General features: G+C 44.8%; 1 non-coding gene across 1 annotated transcript; it reads left to right on the top strand.

Annotated features, from left to right (window-relative positions):
- Positions 1–18: 18 nt before the first annotated feature.
- On the top strand, positions 19–100 carry trnas-aga (transfer RNA serine (anticodon AGA)). Its single transcript has one exon. It is a non-coding gene; the product is annotated as a tRNA-Ser (tRNA).
- Positions 101–14,918: the final 14,818 nt, after the last annotated feature.

Here is a 14,918-nt window from a genome sequence, read left to right as displayed (position 1 = left end):
TGAACAAGCGTGTATGTCGTTGTCGTGGCCGAGAGGTTAAGGCGATGGACTAGAAATCCATTGGGGTCTCCCCGCGCAGGTTCGAGTCCTGCTGACAACGATAACATTACTGACTCAGGGTTGCTAAAAGTTAACCTGGAAAGAAGCACAAGTTCCTTGGACTGTTTGATGAAATAAAACAAAGGCCAGACGTGTCGTTGATCGTATGAATTATTGCACAGACTGATCTCTGAAGACACAACTCCTTCCTCTGACCCATTTCGAAGACTGACCATTTCTAACAAACAAAAAAAAAGCTTTTTCTTGATCGCCATAACTTAGGTCTTTCTCAGGAGTTGAAGTACTTCATGAAAATGATGATTTGTAACCGTTGCATGTCAAAGGTGAACAAGCGTGTATGTCGTTGTCGTGGCCGAGAGGTTAAGGCGATGGATTAGAAATCCTTTGGGGTCTCCCTGCGCAGGTTATAGTCTTGCCGACAACGATAGCATTATTGACCCAGGGTTTGCGAAAAGTTAACCAGGAAAGAAGCACAAGTTCCTTTGACCATTTGATGAAATAAAACAAAGGCCAGACGTGTCGTTGATCGTATGAATTATTGCACAGACTGATCTCTGAAGACACAACTCCTTCCTCTGACCCATTTCGAAGACTGACCATTTCTAACAAACAAAAAATAAGCTTTTTCTTGATCGCCATAACTTAGGTCTGTCTCAGGAGTTGAAGTCCTTCATGAAAATGATGATTTGTAACCGTTGCATGTTAAGGGTGAACACACGTGTATGTGGTTGTCGTGGGTCTCCTCTTCAGGCCCCTTCCACTCGCCCAGTGGTTTGGGACTGTCCACTCCAACGACATCCTCAGCCATGTGGATGAGATGAAGGGGGTCATCACATCCACCTATGGGAGAATTCTCAAAATGGATTTGACCAAGAAGGTATGGGTTTCAACAGTAAAAAAGTATATAAAATAGAACATGTATAATTACAGGAAATTGGTTTACTTCTTAGTGCTTGTATTGTGTTTTACAGATCACCAAGAAGCTGGCTGGCGAGATCGGGGACAGTGCTGCTTGGATGACCAACATTGGAAATGAGTTTGGCCAGGTGTTAAACTCTCTGTTGACAACGGTTGAAGGTGCAGGATCTGTGCCAGGGCATCGTCACTCGGTACCAGAACGCTGGCCAAGCTGAGCCTGAAGTTATTTACGTCGACCGGGACTGTTGCAACCAGTCAGGTGGGTGAAAAGTTTGTGTGCTTTCGTGTTCGTTCTCTCTCTCTCTCTCTCTCTCTCTCTCTCTCTCTCTCTCTCTCTCTCAACGCCTGAAGCAGGCCAAGAGAGGGGAGTGGAGGAACAGCCACAGCGGACACCCCCCAACTGAAGAACAGCTCCTTGCATCCATCAGCCCAGAGGAACTGAAGAGGCACTGCAGGAGGTCCTCAGAGTGCTGTGATGGGTGACGCTGAACCCGGACCCCTCGTCACAGAGGTCAATAACACTTTCTGTAACACCTTACTCTAAAGCACAATATTTAACTGAAGTAAATGTGGTTACATTTTAATAAGATAAATGAATGTAAAATCAGCATGGCTCACATATTAGAAACAAGAGTGTACATTTATTTGCTTGGTTATTCTTTTTCTCACTTCTCACTTTTCAGACCAGTCAATGTGACTCGAGGTGTTGCAGGATGGGAGGCAGTTGATGCCCTAGCATCCTACCTACTAGGCTTGAATCGCACCATCACAGCCTTGTCAGCCAAGGAGGAGGAGGAAATAGTCCACCACCACACAGCTCTCCATGCCATGGACAAGGTACAAAATAGTAATTATTTTGTACACCAGAATTAAACACACATTCCATGGGCTGGATGAAGAATATGGATGTCTCTTTCACCATTTAGCTACACCCAGAAGGGAAGAAAGCACGGGCATCAGGAGGACCGTGGAGAGCACCGAGGAAGCCGAGTGGCTCTGCTCCTGGACAGCAGGCTGCAGAGAGGTGCTTTCTATCATTTTGGTTCAATGCAAATCATTGATTAAGAGACAGCACATGTTATTAAGTGTAAATTACTTTATTGCAATCTCTACTGACATTGTCACTTGGTTCTTTGCTGCTTTACAACCTTGTTCACAGCCCAGGACTCCGAAGTCCACAGGGTCAGTGAGTGTGTCTGCCTCAGACTGGCCAAGGAGTTCGAGCAGTCACGCAACAGGCCCAAGGACATGAACGGAAAACCCTGCCCATGCCTCAGTGGACTGTGAGTGTGTACAGCCACAATAGACAGCTGCTGGAGGACAGCAGGGTTGTCCTGGTCCAGGCGACGCTGGCTCTGGTGCCGGTGAACAACACCACGGTCTCTGCATGGTATGTGTTATTTCATTTACCTTCCCCATACAGCTAAGACAGTATATACTGTATATAAATGTATATCAATATTTAACCTCAAGAAAAACCAAGAAAACCCTCCACCTGCATGCTTGTTGGAAAATATGTAATACACTGTATGTAATAACCTTAGGGAGGGAGGAAAGGCTTACACACATAAAATAATGAATGTTTGTCTTGTAGGCTGCTCGAGGGACAAGAGGAAGGACAGGAACATGCTGCTGAAAGGTACTGTTCTCCCTCAACAACTGCACCTGGCCAAGGAGCCTCTCCCTCCAATCAGCACTCTCCCGGCTGCCCCTGTGCAACATGCACACGAACAGATGACCTTTGAGGAGCCAGAAAACCACGAGGGCGAAGCTTTCCCCCGCCAGCGCATTCAAACAAGCCTGCAGTCATCTCTCCGCCACCTCCACCTCCTCAGTCCCCTCCACAATTTGGGCCAGCTCCGTTCGAGCGAGCTCCCTTTTCATATGCTCCCCCATTTCCCCACTTTCCATCTACACATGCTCCTCCTTTTTCTCAGGCTCCTCAACCACAAGCTCCTCCAGAGTGCCTTCCAGGTGCCCAGCCAAGGCAACCTGCCTGGAGGCTGAACAAAGCTGCCCAGGAGGATGAGGAGCGAATGGCAAGGGGGGAACAGCCCCGGAAGAGGCTGAAAAAGGAGACATACCACTACACCTGCAAAGTGTGTGGCCAGGACAAAAACAAACAGACTGGACACACCCAGCTAAAGGGGCGGTGCTACTGTCCAGAGTCAGGACAGACCCTGGATGACTGGAGGAAGAATGGAGGCCTATAAGCCGCTTTCGGACAGAGTAGTTATAGGAACGCAGTTATCAGAACTGTCCTACTCGAATTTCGTTCTGATAACTGTCCCTCTGTTTCAGTCTGCATTCGGACATGAGTCGGGACCTGATAGGGACTGATGCGCCGCGCGCAGCCGTCTGCTTCAGTGACGTGTTAGCCGTTAGCCGTTTAGCGCTACATTCAAACACAAAACAAAACGGTAAAAGTAAGGAGAGTAGAAAAAACACCACCAAGAAGCTAATATGGAGAGCGGGGAGGCCACCGTGTTTATGGTCTGCATGATGGTGATATTAATCATGGACAATCACATCAGGCGTCTAATATCGAGGCTGGAAAAGCTCACAGAGAGAGTCAGGAGACGATACTTTTTCATTTCATGAAGGAAGAAAGGAGAGCAGAGCACTGCAGACAAATGAGACCAGTGTAAGTTTAACTTATTAAACACCCGCCGGTTGTGTCTGTGTCTATGAGGAAACATTTCAGCTGTGATAGCATGACATGGGGCGTAGCTACCGACCACCACACACCTCCGTTAGATTCGTTCTATAGAACTATGAAAAGACCCGACCTTGGAGAAGAAGCTAAATAGTTATAGGAACTAAGGGAGATGGCCCCGAGTTCCTGTATGTCCGAACACGGGAGAAAACGGCCCCGCGGATTAAAAGGTTATTAGAACTGCCAAAGGTTCCTACAGTCCGAAAGCGGCTAATGTCTCCATTACTTGTCTCTCTCTGGTGTTTGTCTGTCTGTCTCTGGGTTGTTCCGGTCCGTCTCTCTGTCTGTTGGCGTGGATATATGACAGGGCCAGAGCTGAGGTGCGCAGTGTGGGAGCTGCTGCGTGAGTGTGTGTGTGTGAGTGAGTGAGTGAGTGAATGAGTGAGTGAGTGAGTGAGTGAGTGAGTGAGTATGTGTGTGAGGGTGCCAAAAGTTCTGTTCTGTTCGGTTCTGTTTCAGTGAGACAGGAGGGACGGGCATGTACATACTTTAATGCACTCCTGACCTCCTGAACGATATGTATATAGTGTATGTTAAATTAAAGTTAATAATTTTTGCCAAAAACAGCCTTCATGTTTTTATTTAATTTCCTCTTGAATAACAGGACAGTGAGTCTTTCAAAAAAGACTAGGGTCCGACGCGGGTCGAAAGGCGAGTCGAGTTGACGCGGCAGCCCAGGTCGGCAGTGTGAACGCAACAGCGGACACGCTAAATTTGCGGATTAAACGCGGGTTATTCCTCAGTGTGAAAGGGGCTTGCAAGTATCCCACAAGAGACATGACAATTAAAGTGATGATAAACCTTGCAACAAGTGCAGAACTGTGTGTAAACAATGTTGAGAAGATAGAAGAGTAGATAAAAAATATATAGTTTTTTTTCCTCCTCTTCTTTCTCTCTCTTTCCCCCCTTTTTTCTTTCCCCTCGCCATGTAGTCCCTTTTGCCCCATTTTTGGCCAAGAGGTTAAGGCGATGGACTGCTAATCCATTGTGCTTTGCACGCATGGGTTCCAATCCCATTCTCGTCGGCTTTGCATGTCAAGTTGTGTGCTGTGTTAGATTCGGTTCTTTTGATTGGAAGCTCAAGAACGGACCGGAGTAATTCAAGTGAAAATGAAGTCTTTATTGATGGCAACAAGTGAAGTATTTCAGCGCTGGTCTCGGTATGACAGAACTCTCGCAGGAATCCGTCAGACAGAGCCTCGATTTCCGGTTTATCATTTGCATTTATAGCCTCATAGGTTGGACTCAGGTGCGTCACTAGGTTTTAAGGACAGGGGGGGCTAAGCCCCCAGGAGATGCACAGGATGTGAGCGAATGTTTAATTTCACAAACAGCTAACAACATCTTTAGTACAGTACAACAACAAACACAGGAAGTACTGTATGTTTACAGCATTAACAACAACAACAAAAAGAAAAAACCCACATAGTTACAGTGCCGTATTTAACCAATGCTTCTTATTCATGTATTATACAAAACTATGCAAAAAAAGCACTGTGTTCTCACTAAGTACACCATTTTAAAATAAAATGGCTACAATTGGCAGTTACTTGGTGGGTGGAAGCATCAAAGAATGTCGTCTGTTTTTAAGGGTGGCAAAGGCGTCTATCACTCTATTGTGATTTAGGTGCTGAAGTGCCTCTTTTTCAATCGACATGACTGCAAGACTGTGAAGTATTTTCTGACCCATTGTTTGGCGTAGCCAGGAGTGCAGCCGGCGCAGTACACTAAAGGACCTTTCACACGAGCAGCTGCTTACAGGCACTGTTAAAGCAACTTGGATGGTTGCCTTCAGAGAGGGAAACATGTCTGAATAAAGGAGGTTGTGCACAGTCAACATATCTTTGGATGAACATCCAGCCTCTGTTTTCCGGGCAAGAAAGTTTCTGGCCACCAGAACCTCCTCTGTTTTCAGGTCAATGCTGTAGTGTTTTGCAAGTTCATTCAAGTGTGATTCACTCAAGAAGTTCTCAGATTTCGGACTGCATGCCTGGATGCCTTTTAGTAGCCCTGCATCTACACTGCAAAATCTTTGCTCAAGCTCGCCAACCATCCTATCCACACACGGGAAAAGTAACTCTCTTTTCAATGTGTCTGAGCTGTTCAATTCATTGCATGCACCTGCAGTTGTCTCCAGCACAAAATCACCCATTTTCCTCTGTTTATGCCTTGTCCTGGCACCTTCTTCAGGGATACTGAGTGTGTGGCATAGGGCTTTGGTTCTGTCATAAAGCTCTGTGGCAAATGCATCTGTGCGTTTTCCCTTAAGTGTGTCACACACTGCTTGTTTGCAGATCAAAGCTTCTGCCAGGTCTAAAGTCTCTTTCTGAAGGAGCTTGTGGAGTCCTTCGGTTACAGACAGAAGGGCCTGAAACATCAGTATTGCATAGACTGCTGAGAACTTATAGAGCTTTGCTCTGAGACCAACAGCCATGGGGGATCTAATAGCAGAAAGGCACTCCAAAATGGCAGACATTGTGTCAAGCACTGCACTGATTGACGGCAACTGACAAGCCCAGCGAGTGTTTGAAAGTTGGACAAGCTCGACTGTTCTCAATCCAAGCCTTGTCTGAGCCTCCATGAACTTATGATGAATCACTAGGGAGGTGCTGAAAAAGAGTAAACACACCCCAACAAGCTGAAAAGCTCCACAGCCTCTGGGATGACCTTGCAAGTATGGCACAACACCAGGTTGAGTTCGTGAGCGTAACAATGCACATAGATAGCTTCAGGGGGGAGCCTTCTAGAATGTGCTTGTACACCTCCAGTGGTCCCACTCATGACAGCTGCACCATCATAAGTTTGTGCTACACACTTAAGCTCTGCAAGACCACTTTTTTGAATCTGCTGCTGCAGCTCCTTTGCAATGGACTGGGCATCAAATGACTTCATCTCCGTGAGCGCTACGAAACGTTCCTTCACTGCCCCATCTGACACATACCTGACGCAAACAGCTAGCTGCTCTGATTTGACATCTCTTGCTTCATCTGCCATGATGGCATAGATTTTGGACCTTGTCATTTCAGATACAATGACACTCGTGACTTCCTGGGCACAACAGTCAATCATCTCATTCTGGGAGGTTGCTGAGGTATACTGAGCATTTGATGGGGGGTTATGTTTTTGCAGAAAAGGATCAAATTCCTTCAAAAGCTCCATGCACGCAAGAAAGTTCCCTCTGTTTGTGCTGTCTTTTCCTTCATCATGGCCACGAAAAGGGAGTCCCTGTCTCCCTAACATAGAAGTGACTGCAACAATTCGCCTGAGATATTCTCTTCTCTCTTCTATCTCACTCACATTTGCTGATGCTATCATCTGTGCAACATTTCCCTGTTTTCTAGTTGCCTGATAGCTCTTCCATGCAACAACACTGTCTTTATGTGTTTGTGCAACCTCATGTTTGCCAAAGATGACCAAAGCTTTCTTCCAGTTCTTGCAACCACTACTGACCAAACTATCATGTTTGATGTTTTTGCCAAACACTTTACATGGGAAGCAGAAAGCTGTATTGTGATTGACTGAATATTCTAACCAGTTGTGCTTTTCAAACCATGCTGCTAGGTGTATTATCCTGGTTTGCATTTCCGGTGCGAGAGAACTACAAACATCTTCTCTTTCCGGGTTCGGTGGCGGAGTAAAATCAACGAACATCCAGTCTTCAATACAACATTTACATTTACAAAATGTCAAATAAAACACGACAGAAGCAACATTTCGCAACAAAATTTGATATGGATTACCAGTGCACACCAGTAACCACTCCGGTGAGTTGATGATTTTGAAAACGGACGTTTATGGTGCTTTTACGGACCTTTTAGGACATGCACCATGCTTGCCATTCTGAAGCAGGTTGAGATGAATCAAAATTAGGCAAATACAGCAGTAAAATTTAAAAAAAAAGGTGAGGGGGGTTCTAAAACATTGCAGACGACTCATAAATGAGGCTTAATGTTGAAAATACCCCAGTTACGCTGCAAACATCAAAACACATGCAAGAGAGAAATCTCGGTCGGCAGCAGAGGCGTTAGAGGGAATCCCCTCGGTTTGTGAAACTGGAAACTTCCACTTGACTGGAGGAACTACGGAGGCCTGGAGATGATCCTGCAGGAGCTGGACATCCTCTGAGTGAGGAGTCCCAGCTGCAGCAGAGACCTGGGATTGTTCTTTTTCCAACAGTTGCTGGGTTCCTCATAACTTTCCTTACTGCCAAAAGTAATGGGACACGTGTAGAAACCCTCGGGCAAATCGTCGTCTGCCATGTCACACCACTGAAGTGGAGGAGATGATTTCTTGGTTTGACTCATTTTGCTTGTTGTTTATGAGTACTTCAAATCACATTTTTTTAAGATAGTAAGTAAGCATTGTTTCTAAGTGCTTGTTAAAATGACTATTTAAGATAGTAATTACTGTTTTAGGCGATGTGAAAACCATTTGCTGTGACTTTCAAATCTGCTTCAGAAACTGGACGTGTTTCTTCAGATAAACTCCTGACCAGCTGTGAAAAAGCAGTGAAAATGTCTGGCCTGTATAAACTTTGTGATGTCAAACAAGATCAGAGATGACATCGATTGTGATGTCACCACAGTGATGACATCACAACTTTGTGAAGGCTTCTGTTCTGTCTCTTCTGGTCTGTGGTTCCAACCACAGATTCTGGATGGAACTGAAGTCCGGATTCCAGAATGTTGATTTGTGTTCTCTGTTAATCTCTGGACGACTTCAGCTGATTACTTCCTGTCACTGTCACGTTGGAAGGTCCACTTCTGCCAGTTTTTCAGCAGCCAGTATCATGTTTTCCACCAGCAGTGTTTCCCAAGACAGAATAATGTCAGTTTGTTTAAAATGTTGCCAAAATAAACTATTACAATTACAACAAATGTCATCTCAGGGCACTTCAGTAATAAAGTCCAATTCAGGCCAATTGGAGTTCAATTCATTGTAATTATAATCCAATTCATTCATACAGAGCAATTCAAAAACTATTTCCTCGCTAAGGAAACCAACAGATGGCACTGAACTTGCACTATTTTAATTAGATAGAACTTTTTAATAGTTCTAAGATCATATCTTTCTGGTTTTATTTGCATTTTACAAAGAGTCCCGAGTAATTATGAAAGTGGGGTTTTAATTTGAAGAAAAAGCCTCAAAATAAAGTGATTTTTAGGAGTATGCAGGGATTCATTTCCATCTAATGAACAGCTCAGTTATATTAAACAGTGGGCCGTGTGAGCAGCAATCAGGGGAGTAAGGAGTTCACAGATCATAGACAGAAGCAACCGTCCAACTATTCAAAGCTTTTAAAATGAGTAATAAAATCTGACAGGTAACCAGGGAAGGAAGTCCTTTAATCCTGGAAATATTCTCCAGGTGATAGTCGGCTGACTTCCTAACTGAGCTGATCTGGCTGCTGAAGTTCAGCTCTGAGTCCATAATAACACCCAGATTCCTGCTTGGTTTGTGCTTTTTAACATCACAGCCTGAAGCTGAGCTCAGATTTTTAACAGCTGACAATGACCTCTGTTTTCTCTTTGTTTAGCTGCAGGAAGTTCTGGATCATCCGGTTGGTTATTTGTTGGAGGCTCTTTGCTGGGCCAGTTATTCCTCTGTGCCAGCAGCTGAGCACCAGTTCTGCCAAAACTAACAGGAAACATCATCCTGCACCGCTGGATTATCAACAAGTAATACTGACCAAGTCAGGAGATTAAAAAGGATGCAGAGGATAGTCAACCATCTCCTAAACACGGGACTTGTGTTTGACACCAGTCTTTGAACTGCTGTGAGCGTTGTTTCCTTCATTCGTTTTTCACCTTTTTTTCCAAAACTACTTGGTCGAAAGCTGTAAAACATTAAAAGTACTGGGTTAAAGTTAGAAAAGCATCATGTTTAGGAAATAAAATACACTTTTGGGGGAAAAACTTGGCCAATAAGACCAGGAGCTCCTGACCTGTCTCATACATTTCAGTAAGACCTCGGGAAATTGTACCAAAAAGGGCAAAACATGTCTCCTTTAAAGGACCAATAAGAGCTACATCTCAGACTCTACAGGCCTCAGTTAACTTGTTAAATGTGTCAGTGGGTCGGTGTGAAAACTCAACATCTAGGATGTTATTTACAGCTTCTACGTTTAACTGAAATAGAAAATCTGAGAATTACGACAATTTGGGTAGAGCTATTTTACGACAGTAAAATATTTGGCAGTGACTAAGTGCCTTTAGCACAGACAGGAGGGTGGAGGCGAGAGGAGACAATGAGGCTGATACCAGAGCAACCAGATGAGCCTCCAGCGTCCACCTGTCCTGATAGTCCCTCACAAGCAGCTGTCTGTTGTTAGCACGTTAAGCTTTGATTGGTCTGGGCTGGTCTGTGGCATTATTTATAAACCTTCACCCTTGCTGTTTCCTCTCATAGCTTGTTTTCACCATGACAGCTGCTGGGTTCTTCCTGAGGTATAAGCACAAGCTGCCTTTTACAGTTTTTGTTTGATTGATTGGAAACATTAGTTAATATTGCATTCTTACTCTTTGTTGTACATGATTTCAGGGTTTCCCTCTTTGCCTTGTTGACTGCTGCTACATGGGGTTTTCCCACTAAAGGTGTGCTATCATCTGTTGTGGTAAAACATTACATGCTTGCTTGAATCAGCTTCTGCTAAACTTGTTCTCATGCACCCAGGTTCAAAATCAGCAGGCCAGAGCAGCAGCGGCACAAGAGCTGCAGGTAATTTTGGCTCTTACCAGGGAGCAGCCGCTGGCCGCCCGGTGACCGTGCCCTACACTGCTTCCAGTGACGTTTATATGGCGACACCTGTGCAAGCCTCTGGCCTAAGTCAACCTGTTCTTCAGGCAGACCCAAGACTCAGCGGCTATGGCTCATTTGTGCCAACGCAACTGGTTGTCCAAGCTCCCGGTTTTGTCCAAGCTCCTGGCTTTGTCCAAGGTGCTCTTCAGGCAGACCCAAGATTCAGCAGCTCTGGCTCCGTTGTGCCCGTGCAAATGGCTGTGCAAGCTTCTGGTGTCCCACAGGCTGTTCAGACGGGTCCAGCATTGAGCAGCTTTAGCTCTGGCCTGCCTGTAACAGGTTACTCTACTGTCACTTATGTGCCTGTTGACGTAGGATCTGACGCTGGTGCTCTGCAACCTGGAGCTGCCCAATCTGGACCACAAGGTAAATCTTCTGCTTGGAGTGTAGATGGCCCAAAATATGTCTGGAAGCCTAAAGGTGCGTTTTCATGAAGCCACTAGCAAATCTTGCCGAGCTCTATTATGAAGCCAAAACCTGCTGTTTAGTTTGAATTAAAAAATAAATAAAAATTCCGAACATATGTATTAAAACACAAAATGACGCTCAGGTGTGTAATGGCTCCCTTCTGCTTGGAGGAAAGGCCCTTCACTTTAAGCAGCCTTACTGGGGCACCAAAGGGAACCTGAGCATTGCACCTGTGCTTCTCATTCAGTCTGCTCAATCTCTGTAGAGGGGGTTGGGGCTTTTAACTTTACATCCTAGGAAACTGGGATGTCAACACTCTGTGCTATCAGAACTTCTGCTGTGAAAAGGACTAATTGTGAAATGTCTCCACACAGAAACCCAGTGGGCTATTGCTCCCTCAGTCTTTGAGGATGCGTCAGCCCAAGCCCTCAGCCTCACTGACGTTCTCCCTGCAGCCCCCCTGTCACCACCTGGCCCTGTCCTCCAGTCAGGGGAGACCTCCAGTGTCACCAAGGAAGCTGAACTCGGGAATTACCAGCAGCAGACCGAAGAATTCGGCTACCCGGATGACCGCCAAGGGTCTGGACTGGGATCTGCAACCGTACTGGTGCCACGCTTTGGTGTGGGTGGATCTCCTAACTTTGACTACAGGCTTTTGTACGGCTTGTACCCCTCTGGAACCTACAGCACCTTCAGCCAGCAGCATGAGAAGGGCAAAGACTTCTTTCAGGACGTCCACTACTTGAAGGAGCATATTACTGACAGCCATGGTTCTGGGCAGCAGAAAAAGTTCTTCCCAAGTGCCCGCTAGAGCTGAACATGATGTGCAGAGGGTATGTTGAGTGGTACCTGCAAATGTCTTTATCTCAATGCTGGAACTAATCTGGTTCTGTTTCAGATTGGAAAGCTGAATCCCAACGGCATAAGATTCTTTTTAGTCTTTGAATAAAATCTTGTCAAATGATCTTGCTTCAGAATGATTGACTAAGGGAAACAATGGCCTGTGTACACCATCTGGGTTCAAGGCAAATGGCAGGCATCACCTGTCATATTTGACTCGGACGTTCTGCTTTTGGTTTCAAACATGGCGTCTCAAAGCTCTGCATCTTGAGAGGAATTGCTATGGAAGTGTTAAATAGTTGCTCAATTGACTATAGCGATCAGCTACAGCATCCTTTACAGCCATTTCTCTACACCTGTACATGGCAGCCAGACACAACCCCTTCTATAGGTTGCTGAGTGCACGGTAGCCAACCTGAAGGCTTGCCAAACCAACGTCGTGCTTGAAATACTTGGCTGGATACTCAAATATTCTTCTGCAGTTAAGCCACAGCCAGTGCTGTCTTCATCAGTCTTGTCAAATGATGACCTTGCCTAGGGTTTTTTTTTTTTTGGCTAAAGTTAACAGACTTGACGACTTGAATAGGTGGTTTATTCAAGTTTACCTTGAACAATTTGTTTCATGTTGTGCAAAGTCTTTTCAAGATGTAACCTCATGCTGCTGGTGGTCGACTGATCAGTAACTGTAGCTCGTATACAACTGTCAAGGCTTCTAAATATTTCCATCAACTGACCAAAATCTGAAGTATTTCCAGGCGGGCCTTTATATATTATTGGGGGTTAAAATCACTTTGTCTGCAGTCAAGTTGGGCCCTGAACTTTCTGCCATCAAGTGAATCAACTTTCAGCAGTGACGCTTTACCAGACTCCTGTCCCTGACCCCGTCATGCAGTGTGCCGACTCAAGGCAGATGGCGGCTGCGCAGATGTTTTTTCAACATTCGAATATTATTTTTCACTTTTTTTTTTTTAAAAACCTATTCAAACTTAGAATATTCTTTGACAACCCTACCCTGTACCACTCTACTATTGTGCTTTAATAGGCAACTTGTTGCCTTTCCACTCTGTAATGGCAGGTTGTGCCAGAACATGCCTATTGATGTTGCATCCTCTGAATGCAATAATAAAGAATTACAGTAGTCAAATCCTGAAGTAACAAATGCATGGAGCAGTTTTACTGCATCACTAAGACAGGATGTTCCTGATTTTAACAATATTACAAAGGTGAAAGAAGGCAGTCCTAGAAACCTGTTTTATATGTGCATTGAATGATAAATTCTGGTCAATAATAACTCCAAGGTTCCTCACTGGAACTATCTTACCATACATTTACTTTACACGATGTATCCAGTTTAGGGTAGTGGAAGCCTTTAGCCCAGTGATACTATTTTTTTCCACAAGAGCCACAGTGGCAGAGCAAAATCAAGGGAAGAGCCACTTTTATGACAACATACTAAGTTCCGTTTTGCAAATATGCATTTCTACATATAAAACATCCCACAAAAAAAGAAACAACACAGCCAATACATTTTCAATTAAGACCACATTTACCTGAATACTGGAATCCTTAATACTCAATACTGGAAGCTGGCATGCATGTCCTTGACTTTCTTCATGTTGTATTTGTAGTTTGTTGTAATCATAGTGAGACATTCAAGATGAGCATGGTTTAGTCCTTTTTTAATTAAAAACTGACCCATTGTGCCTGCATCTCGCTAATGGAGCTAGCGTGCACTGCGGTCAAGTGTGACGGTGGTTTAAGCGGGCTGCGTTGCCAGGTTTAACAGAGCCCCCTTTAGGAAACACCATTAAGCCTTAATAAAAATACTTCATACTGGGCAGTATTCGCTGTATGTTATTTGACAAAATTTGTTATTGTTACCATATTGTTATAAGCTACTATGCGAGCCACCAATTAAAGCTTGAGGAGCCGCATAATGAGTATCTCTGCTTTAGCCTATCCCTGCTGCCAATTGAAAGAGTCAGGGTACACCCTGTACAGCTCTCCAGTCTACTCTGCAAAAGGTCTAATAATTTCCACACTTCCATTCACTGAGACTCTGCTAGAACTGTTTGGAGACCTTTTCTAGAGGGCCGTATCAGAGAGCCTACTGTGGGAGAGTACTTTGAAAGTTTGATTGTTCCAACTATTGCTAGTTTAATAGCAAGTGATCTGAATCGGAGTTAAAAAATATTTTGCAAATTGATCATGTAGCTTTGCACTCGAGGGAATTTGAACAGGCATCTTCCACATGTGGTAGAATCAGGAAAACAAAAGCAGAGGAGTTATTTAAGTCTTGTGTAGGATGAAAACCAACATGGGAAGATGTGATGCCATGTTAAGGACCGAGTCTGTATGAAGCACAGTGTCATAGCCCTCCAGCTGGTGTCCCAGGTGAGATGAACAAAGGCCGCACACACAGGGGGCAAGTTAAGACAGTTGGTTAAGAGGGATGTATGGCTCTGATGAGGCACACAGAAGACACCAAGTGGTGCCAAGCAGAGGGGCAAGGCTACGTAGCATAGGCTAACGAGTCACATGCAATTAAAGCTTGGAAAAGGCCAGCGAGTGCAGATTTAACTGAAACACCTTCATGGTGCAAGGTCAAGCAGGGCCACTGTACTGAGCTTCAAGTTATTTTGGTCTGGGTTTGTGTAATGCAATTCAACCATGAGGAGAAGGAAACATGTAGTGGTGGAATTTAAAGCAGCAGTATTCAGTTTGCCCTTCAAAAGCAGAGTCAGCCTCAGTGGGTGTGGTGAAGTCTCAATCCTCTATGAAGTGAAAACAAACCTTGAGATCAAGTATTCAATACACAGACCTCATTTTATTGGTCAAGTTTATTTTACCAGAGTTCAGCCACATGTTGGAATCTCCATGGAAGTGTCCATGAGAGTCACCTGCAGAAAACAGAAGGGGTCAGTATTGATACAGGAGTCTCAATACTTCAGACACTAGTCCAGCTTTACCTTAGTACAACTTCTGCCCTTTAGACCCAGTCTTGGCATCAGCGTGGTCAAAAGCATCCTGGGAGTATTTGGCGTACGAACTGGAGTCGCGGGCTCGTTGGTAGCCATTGCTGGACTGGACGACGTGGGATGAAGGGTATACAGTGCGCATCTTAGATGTGTCCTTAGGGACCTGGTCGGAGGTCCAGACAGACTGTGGGAAAGAACTG

Source organism: Odontesthes bonariensis, chromosome 11 (assembly GCF_027942865.1).
Source record: "Odontesthes bonariensis isolate fOdoBon6 chromosome 11, fOdoBon6.hap1, whole genome shotgun sequence".
NCBI lineage: Eukaryota > Metazoa > Chordata > Actinopteri > Atheriniformes > Atherinopsidae > Odontesthes > Odontesthes bonariensis.
The sequence above is the reverse complement of the archived record's forward strand: the minus strand, read 5'-3'. Positions and strand labels throughout refer to the sequence as shown.